Raw genomic sequence first — 12,647 nt, 5'->3', positions numbered from 1 at the left:
AATAAACTTAAAATAGATGGTACCATCAATTCTCTTAGTGTAAACAATAAACTCATTGCAGCATTTCATAAACAGTTGTTTGGCATAGACAGTTTTTAGTTGCAAGATCAAAACACATGGGCTTAGAAAGTGCAACGTGCTCTGTTAGTGCAACCATCCCCAATCTTAGGGGGACTGGTCGATTTCAATAGAACATCATACTTTTCCTAGCATTGATTGAACTTAGAATAAATGTTGAGGCATAAAAACAAATCTCAAGTTCTCTTAGCATAAACAGGAGGCTCATAGCAGCATTAGTGGTTTTAGCATCATATTTTTTAAACAGTGGTTTAAGATAAGCAATTCTAAAAGTCAAATACAAATCACATAGAAGTAAAAAGTGCAAGGTGCTCTGCTTGGTATGCCCATCACAAGGGCATGGGGACACAGGGCGCTGTTTCATTGTGGGGAACGCTACTAAATGGTGGGCAAGGCCTAACCTCATTCTTTTTTAAAAAAAATTTTGAAAACCTTTATTGTGCAAGCAGAAGCGTACAAATACGGGCCTACAACCAATCAGGCCGGCCACGACACATTATGAACGCACAAAATCAGTATTGAAATTCTCCAGCAGTTTCTCAGCATTACATGAACATTCAGACAACATTAAAAGGCTCGGTATAACCGCTAGGAGCAGGATGAGAGAAGGTTAATTTTTATATTATAATAGGAAGTATAGCAGGACCAGTGCAACTGTTAACATCTGAATTCCCATGGTGGGCAGTTGGTAAAGTACAAAGGAGCAGTGAGAATCGGAAATAATAGCAACAATTGGCGAAATCAACACACAGTCTCCCCGTTTCTAATCAGTTCCCATCATTGCCCACCGGCCACCCGTCACCACCTGAATATGTGCTGGTACAAATCAAAGAAGTCAGAGCAGCAACGCAAAAACAGCCATCCACTATACTAACCCAAAGAAAGGGAAAAGGAGACAAAGGGTAGAAAAAAGGAAGGAATATTAAAAACAATAAAGAATGAACGCAGCACCGCAGAACGCGCCCCATGGCGAGCAAAGCAAACAATACTAGAGACCCACAGTGGGGGTCGAGGCAAGTAAGATGTGTAAGTGTGCTATCATTATCATTGAAGCGAAGAAGTCATATCCTACACTGTCAGCTAACACCCCACGGAGTACGTGCGCGGACACAGCGTCCTGATAAAGGGATACAAAAGAGCCATAGAACTAAGAAAAAAAACTAACAATATATAGACCCCATCCCACCCACACCACCCTGCACCCCTGCAGAAGGCTACGGCCTACCCCCCCGGCAGCGTGCCTGTCGCCCTAAGTAGAACCCGAAATACAGAAGAATCAGAAAGTAAGAAAAGAACACTCCAGACAAAAAGAAGAAGGAAAGGGGGAAGAAAGAACCCCCAGTGGGAGAGGAGACATGCATTCGAACATCCAGCTCCCACCCCCCGCCTGAACACATTTAAGACCCACTTCGAAACGATATCGACCCAACCTCGAACATCAGGAACCTGAAGCGGAGTCGGTCATACTGTTACAGCTGCGAGCAGTCCTCGTCTCCATACATTAATTAGCAGTCCGCCGAGGCAAGTCCGTCTCACCCCTGTCCACTCCTGATCATTACAGTAGCACACAATAAAGAGAAATACAGCAAGCAATTAGGCATGAAGTGTACATAGGATCGGAACAAGGTAGGCCAATGGTGCAAAACAGGGGATCCCAATCTCGAGCAGCAATGCAAACTGGCGGCAGCGGACCAAACAGATGAAGAGCAACGTCAGGAGCAGCAAACAGCGTGGGTGCAGTCCCGCCGACCAAAGGGGGGAGATGTATCCCACGGAGCAACCGTGGGACCCCACCAAAGCAGTTCGAGTCAAACAGTCGCTGGGTACCCCAGCCAGACTGACCTGGACGGACCCCAGCGTGGGGCCCTCACCCCCATCCGCCACAAGCAAAACCTCCCGGAGACTCGAGGCGGCAGGTACATGATCTCCCAAATGAGCGGCGGCAGTATTCCTTGCAGCAGCCGGGAGAGGCAAGTCAGCACACTCCCTCAGTCGGGCCGCATGTATGTGGGGCGGCCCAGCAGGCCCGGCGGCAGGACCGCTATCTTCCACAGTTGCGTCAAAGGCCATGGTCACACGCCAGGAACACAGGGCAGCGAAGACATCGCCAATCGTGGGCTCATTCCCACAATCTTCAGCCATTGTGTAGTGCGACAGACCAGAGTCGCCTCCTCCAACAGGTCCAAGACCCAGGGCGCTGGCCGCCATTTTGTCAATGCAACAAGGGCGCTCCATTCCTCAACTCCGGACTGGGCCGTCGAACAAGGCCCCGCGGAGTCTTGCTGGGATGGGCCGCCAAGAAGCAAGGGGTAGCCGGCGCCACCTTATCATGGGGCACCGCCCGCCGAATCCGGGCGAAGGTCTTCAAGATGGCCGGGCAGGACAACAAAGGGGGGACAAGCCTCTTTTACGGTCTACCCCCGTCCGAGGCAGGCCGCGCCCCGAAGCCGAGCCCTCGGGCCACCAGACCGGGCCCGGTCAGTCGCCACCGGTTTAATCGCTCAATGGCTTCTTCAGCCGACCCCTCCCTTCCACCGGGGGTCGGCGTCGATACCCCGCTCCGGCCGACCGTCGCAGGCGAGTCCGTGGCCTGCACGCCACAGAGGCTCCGGAGCAAACAAGGGCACAGCTCAAGATCCGCGGCACTCAGGAGCTCCCAGGACAAACGGTGAGTGCAAGCAGCCTTTCACCTTCCCATAGTTCGTGGAATGTGTCTCTTCGGGGCAGGATGAAGTACAGGATTTGCGGTTCAGGCGGGAAGGTTGACGGAGCCGAGCTACAGTCGCCTAACCTCATTCTTGTTAAGACATAGCAGTGGGAAGGTCTTGTTACAAGTGATAAATAAGTTTGGAAGTCATCAGTACCTATATGCAGATGGTAGAGCTGGTATGTGGCTTGCTTCCCTACTGTTTTCAGCCTGCATTCCTTCTTATGACACAGGAAGGTGCTCTTTAACTCCTGTTTGGACAATACTAATACTTCATTTGGATTTTCGAGGATTGTTTGATTGAATAAGTCTCTATAGGTATTGGCTAAATATTTGAGCCAGGGGATCTTAAGACAATTATCCAATCGCAGGCAGTCGTTAATAATAGGTTTAGTTAAAATGGTCTCCTCCTTTGACCATATGGATCTCCATAACAGAAGGGGTCTCAATGCAGTTAAATATGTCAGTTAATTAACACTATCAGTGCTACAGCAATTCCTCCTCCCACGCTGATGATCTATGAATCCCATTGTTCATGACGAGCTCAGCTCGTCATGAGCACACGACCAGTGTACTGCATGACGAGCTGAGCTCGTCATGAGCATGGAAGGGGTTAAGGCCCACTTCACAGTGATTGAGTTCAGAGGAAGCCAAAGCCGGCAGACATAAAGCATCATGTCACTATACAATGCTAAACATCCGATCCATAGATCATCAGTCTTTCATGTACAGTTAAGTGATCTATAGGAGGTATTTTCTAAGCTAGCTTGTAAAAGAAGATCTTCACTCCATGTTTCTGTGACTCATGTGCTAATTGACTTTCAACGCTGTGATATCTGCAGTTTCCCATTTGTGAGCAACTTCAAAATCCACAATCGCTAATTTTTTCCTATCGCACTGAGGTCATTACTAAATCCTAAGTGATTAGCCATGTAAGAACTTGCATTTTCTGCCCAATTTCTAGCTTACATCTCTCTACAACCCTACCGAAAAAACGAATAACCTTACCTTAGTTCCAGAATATGTGAGAACATACCAATGTGTATTGAACATTTTTAGAAAAGGAAATATTAAATTAAACAAAGCTTTTGCTTCTTCTGTGATCTACATTAATTAGTTCGAGAATAAAGTTACTTCTAACTATTCTTTGAAACCTTAGAAAACAATTTTATGTTCTCTCAAATATGAAACTATATTTAATGTGTCATTTCATGTCTAATGTTACTATCCTCTTTTCTCCTAGAATTAGCATGTGTGGATTAGAACTAAACATGCCTGGTTTATATAATCAGCTTGTGTTTTACTCCAAACTATTTCCTTTAGAAGCTTCTATCTCTCACAATCACACTCAAGTGGATTTATCAAAGGCTCAATATGTGTTAAGTATCCCCAAAACAGTTAAGCAAATACTAATCCCAAGTAACCTTAACTTGAGGTGTTTTCAAACTTTTCATTTAGATTTAAGGAAGGGGATATGTGTTTTTACCATTTTAGCTCCAAATATATCAGCATATTTAATCTCATAATTCTAAATGAACAGCATTTTTTCAAAAAGTTTTCCCTTTACTGTTTCTTCTATTGGGTTCAAGTGACCATTACCTTTGTGCTTCCACGCCCGGACTACGCAAACACCCTCTACCTCGACACACCTGAATACCTCCTTGGTAGACTCCAATAAATACATTAAAATAGCAGCAAGACTTCTCAGCTAGTTTTAGCCAAACGACTGCTTCGACCAAAAGTGGTTGATTGTAGCAAGCATAATTCCTATCAATATCCTCTATATTGCAACAGGCGTTGAAAGGAATAAGACGTTGCTCCAGAGGAAATTACAGATTTATCAATCCAGACGCAGACTGTGGCCAAAGTTGTATCCAAATTTAAATCCAAAAATATAATACATGAAAACTGGGAGGCTTCATATTGTCGATCAAAGTAGTGAAATGTTGGTATTTCCTTCCTTCCCACATCGAGAACCTTCATGATTATCTGGTTTCTGGAAATTTCTAAAGAAATGGCAGTTTTATATAAACTTGGTTAACCCGCTTTGCAGAAGTACGGAAGAGAGAGTCTCATCTCTACAAAAGCATGTATCGGATACATAACTGTAGTGTCATTAACAGGTAATGAGTATCTATTCAAAAACATGTCTGTTCCTAGACCTCAATTCCCCCCCTATGACCAGTCCACAGCGCAGAGAACCAAACATCACAACAGCTCTAAATCAAGTACCAACCAAGCTACATGTCAATTTAGATGTGTGCAAGCAATACTTTAGCTCCATCCTTGATCCATTTGTGGCTTGCTGTGCCACCTTAGTTAAAAAGAGCTTTTGCACAACCTTGGAAGTCGGAGTGAGAGGGGAATGTCCCTTTGAAATTTCCAAATTCCTTCTGATGTGTATTTGTTTCAGATGTATTCACTGCAATTTGCTGCTGTAATTGCAATGCACACTGAGACACAGACAATTTTTACTCTGCATTTTGAAAGTTAGCTGTGCTGTATTTACAAATTCAAAGTACTTTTATTCATCAGACACATGATATTTTAGATATTCCATTCTCCAAATAATAATGTTATCCACGGCTTCCATGCATTATAATGTTAAACTGAATCAGATGGGTTTGTGGCTTGGTTCTGTCTAGGAGATATCAATGTGCATGCATCAATCCACACCAGAATATCTTTTCAATTAAAAAGAATAAGGTCCAGCTGGGAATGTCACATGACGTTCCCCAGAACCCACATTGAACCATGCGCCTTGCATAGCTTTCCATGTGGATTCCTGGGAATGTTTGTGTCGCCTAGGAAATAGTAATTCGGTACTCCCACACAGGTGTATTATAACATAGTTTGTTAAAGGCCCATTAAGTAAGTTTTAATGTGAGTCTCCTAGAGTTACCTGTTGACGTATTTTTCAGAAATACCAGAAACACTAATATTGTTTCTTTGCTAGTAGATCTCAATATCAGACAGATTACGGTTTGGGAAAATATTTTTTAATCTGACATATATCATTTTTTCAATTTGTAAAATCGTCCAATCCCCCAGACTCTAACATTCACTTTACCAATTTTTACCTCAATAGTCTCTTTTATGCTGAATCAATACCCCTTTATGTTTTCTCTGGCATTTCCATTACCTTTTTTATTGCTTGTCTGAGACATGAGCCATGATATACATCTACAGTTGTTTGCACAGATAAAGACCATATATCTCTCAGAGGTCACACTGAGACATACACCCACATGCATCATTGTTACATTTTGCGATTTCTTATTTGCGAAAATTAAGGAATCACAATTAAGAAATCGCAAAATGCTATGCATTAAGAAATCGCAATATTTTTTGCGATTCCTTAAATTTCCTTAATTGCGATGCACAATTTGCGAATCACAATTAAGGAATCCCTTCCCATTTATTCCTATGGGCCTAAAGGCCTAAAGGCCCATAGGAATGAATGGGAAGCCATTCTCATTATGCGATTCGCAATTAAGGAATCGCAAAATGAGAATTCTATTTCAAGGGTGCAGGGGGTGTCCCAAGGACCCCCGTGCACCCCTGAAATTTAACTTTAAGAACATTTTTCACACACACATGCCCCAAGGGCATGTGTGTGTGTAAAATGAAACTTTCAAAAATGCACTTTTGTGCATTTTTGAAAGTTTTAGCAAATTACCATGAAGTTCAACTTCATGGTAATTTACCTCTTCCTATATGCGAATTTTCAAAAAAACAAATATTCATGCATTGCATTTAAGAAATCACAAATTGCGATTTCTTAAATGCAATCGCAATTTAAGAAATGGCAACATAATTGCGATTCCTTAAATTGCGAAAAAATAAAAAAACATGATGCATCCCAAAAATAGAAATTGCATTCGCAAACGGACGAATTTTGCGATTCGCACCATTTGCGAATGCAATTTACCTTGATGCATGTGGGCATATAATACTTCTTTAGACACACCTGAAAGTCCTTTTTCTACAGAGGCACTTCAGTGAGGATAGAGAGCTAAACATGTAAAAACCAAACCAAGAAACGAGGTTGCAAGAATTCGGAAGAGAAGATTATTGCAATAACATTACTGAAAACATCGATGTCCAACTAACTTGCAAGCCAAGTTCTTGTGGCTGTAAACTATTAAGCTTTTTGCTCTTTTGCAGGTAGGAACAGGAAATGCCAGCACGAATATCCGTTTGCAACATCATCCTAAAAACCTTTTTGTATCATATTTTCTGATATTGACCTTTTGCTTTCCTTCACTTTTAAGTCTTCTTTTCCTAACTCCATATATAAACAAATGGAGATTGATATAATACGCTCACAACTGTTGAAGGCTCAGAGTTTGCCTTTGAACTGTTAATTATTCATAGTTTGCCTTTGAACTTCTAAACACATTGCGTTTTCTGTACTTTGCTGTATGGCAGATCACCCGCCTGTGTAGCGATGAAATCAGATACCAAGACATTTAATACAGTATGTTTATGCATTAACCTTGTTGTGAGAACTCTTCTAATTGGATCATTGTTCATGGGAAACCCCAGTATACACATGGATGGACTGAACCTCACCCTGATGCCATCAAGCACTTTCACGTCTGAATACTGGGGGATTGTGTCAGGCAGCCTTGGGGCAGCAGCTACTAACCTAGGGGACCGTTGCATGCTCCTGATGTATTTGCAGCATGTCAACATTTTCTTTAGATTCGGCAACTGTCCCTTTGAGTGACATGGGCTTCTTTAAAAAAAATAGTTGAGTATGTGCGAGCAAGCTAGGTAAACTGTAAACTTCTTTTTAATAAACAGCTATTGCTTCATAAATCCTGCACCTAATTTTCACAATAGCAACCTATGTTAGACATAAAGCTATTAGTCATATATTCAAAATATGATATTGTTAGGTTCCTTAATTCTCTTTAAGCTTTGGCAGCCTAAGTGGCTCCCTGCTGCTGGGAAAGTTGATTTCTTGTCTTGTTGCCATGATGCTAGAGTTTGTGTCTTGTTCCTGGTATAGTTTCATAATTATATTGTATTGCAATTGCATTTATTTAGTGCTTATTACCCCTGACGAGGCTTGAATTGCTTTTTCGGCGAGTAGCACACTATTCCAGAATCCATAAAGGATTAGAGTTGAATTAGTATAGTGAAATATGAAAGTAATTTGAGTGGTAGCTAGGTTAGTCAGTTATTTGGATTCAGAAGGATAGCGGAGGGATAGAAGAGGAAAAAAGGTTTGGATTCATATAGCGTTTGTTACCCCTGATGGGGTGTTGAAGCGCTCTTTTTAGCGAGTAGCACGCTAATCTGGAACCAATAAAGGATTAGTGGTGAATTAGTATAGTGAAATATAAAAGTAATTTGAGTGGTAGATATTAGTCAGTTATTTGGATTGAGAAGGATAGCGGAGGGATAGAAGAGGGAAAAAAGTTTTTCATTTATATAGTGCTTGCTACCCCTAATGGGGTGTTGAAGCGCTTTTTATGGCAAGTAGCACACTACTCTGGAACCCATAAAGGATTAGTGGTGAATTAGTACAGTGAAATATGACATTTGAGACGTGGACATGTTAGTCTGTTATTTTGATTGAAAAGGATAGTGGAGGGATAGAAGAGTGAAGGATTTAGACTTTTTTCGTTGTTTTTGGAGGTCATAGCAGTAGTGGGAGGCTTGGGATGTGGAGGGGAAGAGTCAGAGAGAAGAGTTTAGAAAGGCTTGTTTTGGGGGATCAGTATAGTAAAAGAGGTGTCAGATGGTGCAAGGAGGGGTAGAGTAGGGGAAAGTCTAAAACGTTCTATTTTGGGGGTCATAGTAGTGGTATGGGGTTTGAGATGAATAAGAGAGTGGATGTAGAGGATATATTGATAGACGTATAGGGTGAGAAAGAGTAGTAGAAAGAGGTTTGAGATGAGTCAGAGAGTTGAGGTAGAAGATGTATTGAGAGAGGTATAGGGTGAGAAATAGGGTAGTGCATTGGATATGCTTTTTTTAGGGGGGAGGAAAGTAATAAATATATAGGTTCAAGTACATGGAAGGTATGTAGATGCATAAAGGAAGTAAGTATAAGTAGATTAAAGATGCATTCGATAAACTCTGATTTTAAAGTGTTGTACTTAAAAATGTATTTATTTATTAAAACATAATTATGCTACATGTTTATACAAAGCAACAATTAAAATTAGTTTAATATATCTACATAATCAGCAAGTTTCTTTATTATTTTTTCAGGATCTTCAATGTAAAGCAGGGTGACTGAATCATTAATGCATTTATTCATGGTAAGCTCAGTAATGTATTTCACCCCAGGTAGCCTTAAGATTGAAGTAGAATGATCCAGCAGAGGCAGAAGCTCCTCTCCCTCCTCCCTTGCTATGACCGTAGCACAAGTACATTAAATGGTAATAAAATGGTTGTTACCATAATATAACTAAGTGTCAAAGCTAGTTCGAGTGTGGGGGGGGGGGGCTATTCTTGCTGAATGATAGCAGAAACGCCTCAGCCTAATGTGTCTTAAGTCTGTATCTCAGATTGGCCGGCTGTTATGTCAAGGCCAGCCTGACATGTGCACTTCAGACATCTCCAGCCTGAGCTGTATTAGACGGCCAGGTGGAGCAAGCCCAGGCCCCAGTCTCAAAAAGAGCAGTGGTTTAGCCTGCTCCTTTCAATCCTGGAGCTTCTGTCATGATGTTTAATGTTATAAACAGCATTAGAGCAGCTCCAGAACTGGTTAGTTAGGTCTGCCATGAGACCCAGCGCTTAGATCTATATCCTGTGGCTCCATTGAGGTGACATTCAAATATTTTAACATTTTATTTTGATTGTCTTTCACTTATATTTGTAGTGTCTGCTGGGTTATTGCCAGAATGTTAGTGTCAAAAGACCAACAATTGATGGGCGCAATGCAGAACAAATCAAAACATTAACCCCCAGTCAAGAGATCTGGATTAAATCCATCATTCTTGTGTTCACCATGCCACCCCAGTTTAGACCTGGTCGTATGCAGTTCAGTCTTAACCCTGCTACTCATGGGAACAGTCCAGCCCGAACTGCCAAGCCAGGTCCTCTCTGAACCGGAACAAGCATGCTAGGACCAGTTTCGGGTTTTACCCCTCTTCAGCCAGGATAGCTTGATTCCATTGGCACAGTGAGCCCAGGACCCACGTCTGGGCATACCTGGTGCACGTAGGACAAGAGAGCAAAAGACACACAATTGATGAACGGAATGCAGAACAAATCAAAACATTCACCCCCAGGCAAGAGGTTAAATTCATCATTCTTTTGCTCACTATGCCACCCCAGTTTAGACCTGGCTGTATGCAAATTAGTCTTGACCCAGTGCCTCATGGGAACAGTCCAGCCCGAACGCACCCGTCAAATGCAGTGCAGGATTTCCCTTATTGCAGCAATATGCATCTGCTCCAAATTCCCTGCAGTGTCACAGCTCTCTTGTTTTCAGGGCTGATAGTAAGGTGGGCAGAAAACTCCCATCGCCAGCAGAGCGGATAAAGCCAGCCACCCCTACTATCCACCCCCGCTCCCCAGCCCCTTGAGCCCTAAACTGCACACAGAGGAGGACTGGCTGATGAGCATGGCTGATGAGCATAGATAAAGTGCACCTCTACTGCATCCATTCCTCGCTGTCAAATTATTCGTTTTTCCATAACACTTAATCACAATGACTGCTCAGTCCTACCATTCCGAGCCAACACGCAGGCACACCCAGACACGCAAGTTGAGACACATACATGTAGACACGCACACTGGTAAATGCTGACAAGCGCATATTCAGGCATACTATTTAGGATGGATTCAAACCAGTGACGATAGATTACGCACACGACTCTCCAGCATATGCATTTACAGCTTCAGTTACTGAGCAATGCAGGCAAACACCAATCATTTACCTCACCTTAGCATCAGAGTGATAGCCCTAATAAAATAAATAAAACCTACCAGTTGCAAATGAAAGGGTAATTGCTTCCCCTGACTGAATGAAATCTCCTCTGCAAGGCGATTGTTGGTGCTACTTTAGGAAGACTCGGTTCACCCTGTTACTTTGGATTTCCCCTTGCTGCCAGCGTCCTACTTTTGCCTCAGGTTGAAGATTGTAGGAGACTGGTTTACAGACACACACTGAGTCTGTGCACCTGCGGATTTCAAGGTATTGGTTGAAAAGAGCAAAAGGTGATGGACGTCTTCTCGCACAGTCCAATAGAAAAAGGGCCCCCCTGCAACGAATGAGGGCAGACGTCAGGGGAAATAACACTACTGTACGGGAAGAAGTCCACCTAAATGAATTAAATAATGGCTCATAAAGAGTCCACTCATTTTAACGTACAAGGAGTCACCAGAGGGTGACAAAGAAGTCACAAAGTGAAATGAATTACACATATCAATATACAAAAGTGTTTATTTTCTTTTTCCTTATTTAGTTTATATGCTTTTTGTTCAAAACATTGAATAACATCGTACATCAATAAATAGTTACAAGGACATAACATCAATAAATACACATCATATATTACCCCCACATCAACCTCTCAGATACGCACTCTAGTCTCATTCAGTCACACACACACATCCACAGATATACCAAACTTAATACACATTCCTCAACGTAATCCCCAGAGTGACACAAGGAGGGGACCCTGTAGGACCTTCGTGGCACACAGCCAGGAAGTTCAGATCGATAAAACAGGATCCAGAATTCAAGTGACACCAACGCGCGTTTTGGTGCAAAGCCCCGATCTACGGGCCCACCTTCGTCAGGGCTCTCACGCCGAGGTAGGGGGGAAGACACAACACATAACAAATATATACCAGTGACCAATCTCAGCCACAGTTTGTGGATCCAACAGGTTGCAGCTCAATATATCGCTAATCCGACCTAGCAGGCATGGATCCACTCGGAATCTGCTAGGAAGGTTAGTTCCTCCAGTGATTTAGAGTCGGTCTCACACGGATGGAACCTTCCGATTTCAAACCGTCCATAGAGCATACATCGTGAAATGAACAGCAGAGGGGGTCATAGTTCTGAGCCCACGATCGAGAGGAAAGTACTCTAAAGCTTACGTCCGCAGATAAAAAACTTTGTATTCTCCGATAAAGCGACGTAAGCCTAACTCTCCTCTCATCAAGCGGTCCCTGCAGGTGGCCAGCGGATACCAGCGGATATCAAACGACCTTGTTGTACGTTAAAATGAGTGGACTCTTTATGAGCCATTGTTTAATTCATTTGGGTGGACTTCTTCCCGTACAGTAGCGTCTTCTCGCACAGGCCCTGAGAGATCTATTACAGCTTGACAGGCTGTTCAATTCAGGGAAAGACTCTCCCGGTGAGGGAGTGGCTGCATCTGATAAATATTCCACCTGGCGCGATGCTGTGACTCCTTCTGAGCACATATGACCTAGTCCTTTTTAAAGTGACTTCACCTGAAAAGTACCATCTACCCGTGTCCAAAGGCGCTGCATGGTCCAGAATAAGTCCTCCACTTAACTGTTGGGGTGGTTATTACCTATGATTGACCTCTCTATATTTGTGGTACAGGGGTGTTTGTCACTTCTCTGGGGTTCGTTTCAGGGAAGGTTTCTTGATCGTTGTTGTTCTGAGAGGAGCCAAGAACTGCAAACCCTGCAGGTTTACTTGGGTGGTAGTTTTAGACTTGGATTGTTGTACCGCGTTTTTGCATGTTTCCGCTATGAAAAAAATATGCTAGGTAGGTGTGCCTGACTGGGTCTTGGATGGTGCAAACTAATATTTTTCCCAGAGTTTTATATAGCGAGAACTAGACCCGAGAAATCAGGTATCACAGAGCTTTACGTGAGCACGAGTTTCATTACAGAAGAACAGATTCTTTTATGT

The 12,647-nt window shown here is 42.8% G+C and overlaps 1 protein-coding gene across 1 annotated transcript in view; it reads right to left on the bottom strand.

Moving 5' to 3' along the window:
* Positions 1-12,647, bottom strand: part of LRRC7 (leucine rich repeat containing 7) — a 1,701,172-nt gene that overhangs the window by 1,015,131 nt on the left and 673,394 nt on the right. The window lies entirely within an intron of this gene.

This window comes from Lissotriton vulgaris, chromosome 1_1 (genome assembly GCF_964263255.1).
Source record: "Lissotriton vulgaris chromosome 1_1, aLisVul1.2, whole genome shotgun sequence".
Taxonomy (NCBI): domain Eukaryota; kingdom Metazoa; phylum Chordata; class Amphibia; order Caudata; family Salamandridae; genus Lissotriton; species Lissotriton vulgaris.
Note: the sequence above shows the minus strand (reverse complement) of the source record. Positions and strands in the feature narration are given on the sequence as shown.